This window comes from Sapajus apella, unplaced genomic scaffold (genome assembly GCF_009761245.1).
Source record: "Sapajus apella isolate SASKATOON/1434 unplaced genomic scaffold, GSC_monkey_1.0 scaffold113, whole genome shotgun sequence".
NCBI classification, from domain to species: domain Eukaryota; kingdom Metazoa; phylum Chordata; class Mammalia; order Primates; family Cebidae; genus Sapajus; species Sapajus apella.
The window spans coordinates 4,332,381-4,336,322 of NW_022437053.1; the positions used below are offsets into that span (position 1 = coordinate 4,332,381).

The window sequence follows — 3,942 nt, forward strand, 5'->3', positions numbered from 1 at the left end:
TAAGAAGTGGTGGGACCAAAAGGCCGCAATGATTCCCCCCCTCCGCCCCGCCGGGGTAAAAAAGGAAACACCTTTCAAAAAAAAAAAAAAGAAAGGAAAAAAAAAATAAAAGAAAGAAAGAAACAAACAAAGAAAAAATAAAACTTAAGGGGATTTTTTTCCTTTCTCTTCCTTTCCTTTCCTCCTTTTCTTTTGTTGCAATTATGTAAGTTTTAAAAGCCCGTTTCTCACATGCTTTGATAACATTAAGTTAATGTTAATGTTAAGTTTTAGTATTTATAATTTAAACTGACTGTTAGTCATTTTTTAAATTTTGAATTATTCATTTTCCTGGAGCAAATCAATAAACTGATCAATGAGAAAGGCTTCTTGAGACTTTTTCAAAGTTTCCAAAGTGGGTCTACGGAAGTAGGCTTCAGAAAATATTTTTTAAATTGAAAAAACAGCAGCAATAAAGTCGAGTTTAAAAAAGGAAGCACATGTCTTTTGCATAGGTATTGGAATTTCTCTATCTTTCTACAATTTTTCACAGTAAACTTTATATTTAAAAAGAGTAATCCTAGTGGAAAGTAACACTGATGCTGTCATCTTTGGAGGATCTGTGTTTCCTAGTATATGTTCTGGTGCATACTTTGACACACTGTGTCCTGTTGATTAAAGGGAAACAAACTAAGCTTTTATTCTTCTTTTTTTGAGAGGGTGTCTCACCCTGTCACCCAAGCTGGAGTGCAGTGGCGCTATCTCAACTCACTGCAACCTCTTGCCTCCTGGGTTCAAGCGATTCATCTGCCACAGCCTCCTGAGTAGCTGGGATTACAGGCGTGTGCACCATGCACAGCTAATTTTTGTATTTTTAGTAGAAAGAGGATTTCACTACCAAGACCAAGCTGGTCTTGAACTCCTGAGCTCAGGTGATCCACTGACCTCAGCTTCCCAAAGTGCTGGGATTAGAGGTGTGCACCACCATGTCCGGCCAATACATGCAATTTTAATTCTAGAAGACAGTGGGACACTCTCTCATCTGAAACATTGTTGCCCGTATGGGATGGTAAGTCAGTGGCACTGCTTACAAGGGGAAGAGGCAGGAAGGGGGCCTGTTACTGAGTCTGTATAGCAGGCAGCTTTACAGTCACAGCATCCTCCAGTGCTCAGACAGCCTGGCCAGCCAGGTGACACCGTGACCATTAATGGACAGAAAGAGGACGGCTTAGGGGTGTTTGGTAATCAGCCCAGGATCACACGCAGCAGTTTGAGTTCAGGTGTGAGCAATGTTCCTGTTTAATCCATCACCTTTGAAAATTTGAGGGATACCAGTGTCATTAAATAGAGAGTGGCTTTTTGGGAGTGTCACACCCAGAAGGAAGCCAAGGAGAGGTGAGAACCAGAGCTACTTGCCAGTGGTAATTAGTGGCTGTTTGTACAGAGGAAGAGTCTGCTAATGAGCTGCAAGGTTGATAATGAGTTTCTTTCTCAGTCATATACAGCATTTGGAAAGTGGAAATAGTCCCAGTTCCAAGTGTTGTGAATTTTAATGTGGCAGAGCTAGAGCCAGAATGCCACAGTGGTTTTACCTACTGACTTAGCAAAGCTGGTGAAATAGGAATCACTGAAGCACCAATCACCCCGTGGTTGGGCCCTTGAGTGCCAGGTCCTTCTGGTCGGCAAGAGGCTACACTGTCAAGCCACGGAAAGCTGATGGTTGTAGGCTGATGCGGTCATTCCCACAGTGTCCATCTCAAGGGACTCATTAGGACTGTGGCATGAGCCTTATGCGCAAAGGTGTCCATTATATTACTTATGAAACCAAATACCAAATATTGGAAGAAATAGGAAAATTTGGTAAATTTTTCAAATACAAATGTATCTTTAACTTTTTTCAGATCTTAGACCTAAGCAAAAAGATAAAATATGAAAATGTAGAACAAACTATGTTCCCATGATGACCCCCTAAACTTTTTTTTTTTTTTAGACTGAGTTTCACTCTGTCACCCAGGCTGGAGTGCAGTGGTGTGATCTTGGCTCACTGCAACCTCCGCCTCCCAGGTTCAAGTGATTCTCCTGCCTCAGCCTCCCAAGTAGCTGGGATTATGGGTACCCTCCACCATGCCCAGCTAATTTTTGTATTTTTAAAGTAGAGACGGGGTTTCACCATATTGACTAGGGTGATCTCAAACTCCTAACCTCAGGTGATCCGCCACCTTGGCCTCCCAAAGTGCTGGGATTACAGGCGTGAGCCACTGTGCTTAGCCCCTGTGATGCTCTGTTAAGCTGAGACAGACATCTAGAAATGTCGGCAGGAACTCCATACAGGTCATTGTACTTTTATTTTTTCTATTCTTAGTTGACCTGTGATAATTGTACATCTATATGAAATATAGACTGATACGTGTATTCAGTGTATAATGATCAAATCAAGGTGATGAGCATACATATCACCTCAAACACTTGCCATTTCTTTGTGTTGTAAACATTCAAAACCCTCTCTTCTACCTTTCTGAAAATGTACAATAAATTATAGTTAACCATATTGAATAGGATTTTTTAATGGGAAATCCCTGCCATGTTCCAGAATTCCTTTAAATTAGTATTCAGTTGAACAAACTGGAATTCTTTACATTTGAGATTCGAAAGAAGCCAAGAGAATGCATGCCATTTGCTCCCCAAATGCCTGGCAGTAAGCCTAAGGCACTTTTCTGGAGCTTATCTATGATGTTGGCTCTGAAGAACTTCCTGCCACTATTGGGTCCTGTGTTCACTGAATTTTACAAGTGAAATTCAGCAGCTTCTCAGAATCAGCCCAAAGAGCGCAGCGAACATTTCCTGTTGCATCCTCAAGAGGATGCCTATAAAGTACTGAACAATTTCTTTGAGGACCATCTTTCAGCAAATGGAGTAAACCACTCGACCGAGCTGTGCCCAGAGTTAGGCTTCCAGCATCAGGCAGGGCAGTCAGGTCACTCCAAGGGAAGCTCGGAGCAGTTCCTCCCCACCACACCCTCCTTGGCAGGGCTGGAGAGGTGAGGGGAGCTGAACCCAGGGACTGGCCTGAGGTCATCTGGGGTCTGGAGGATGGCTGTCCCCTAATTGTTTTCTTGGGTGAGGGGAGGTAGAGATTTTGGTTGTCACTGTGTAGCAGCAATGCCCAGGTCCCTGGTCCCCTCCAGTTAAGTGCCTGAAGTACAGGATGGCCACCTGTCTCCGAGAGCACAGCAGGTCCGATGACACATGCACCCTTATGTAACCTATATAGTGCACAGAGAGGTAATAACCGAGTGACCTGGGAGGCAGCGGCTCCCTTTCATCTCCCATCTTCCCACACCCTCTAAAAGTGCAGGCTCCTGTGAGAACACACAGTGAGGCCACCTAGGGAATGTCCCCTGGTCTTGGGGCTCCCGACAGGAAAGCAGGTCCACCCGCAGGCTCCTGTGGCAGCAGCAGGCAAGGAGGGTGTCCCTAGAAGGCAGCTCTGCCAGCCCACGTGGTCCTGCCTGGCCCAGAGAACCCGGCGGCTGCTCCACCCAAGGTCACTATCTTGTGCCTGTGTAACAGAAGCATCTGGGCAAACACCGTAGACAGTTTTACGGTGGTAATGGAATACGCTGCCCCTAGTAAAGTAACACTAGACAGTTGTGCACTGAATCCACTCGGCATCGTCTGTTTTGCACAATATATATTCCCCTGGGTGTGGTTTTTACTTTGAGGAAGACATATTTTTATGATTGCTTACACTCCATTTAGATTTTTTGTCATGAGTAGAAGCCACTGCTTAATTTGTGAATTGGGGAAATATGTAGTGAAAAGTTTCTGGACTTTGGAGTTGGGCTGACTTTTCAGGTCCTGTCACTTAGTAGTCATTAGTCCTTGGCCATTATATTTTAATCTCCTAGAGCAACTCTGTGTGTGTGTGTGTGTGTGTGTGTGTGTGTGTGTGTGTGTGTGTGT

General features: G+C 44.2%; 2 protein-coding genes across 5 annotated transcripts in view; one reads left to right on the plus strand and one right to left on the minus strand.

The window, feature by feature from the left end:
- The window catches only part of GABRB3 (gamma-aminobutyric acid type A receptor subunit beta3), a 342,036-nt gene that overhangs the window by 303,134 nt on the left and 34,960 nt on the right, over positions 1–3,942 (minus strand). The window lies entirely within an intron of this gene.
- Positions 1–3,942, plus strand: part of GABRA5 (gamma-aminobutyric acid type A receptor subunit alpha5) — a 67,859-nt gene that overhangs the window by 18,623 nt on the left and 45,294 nt on the right. The window lies entirely within an intron of this gene.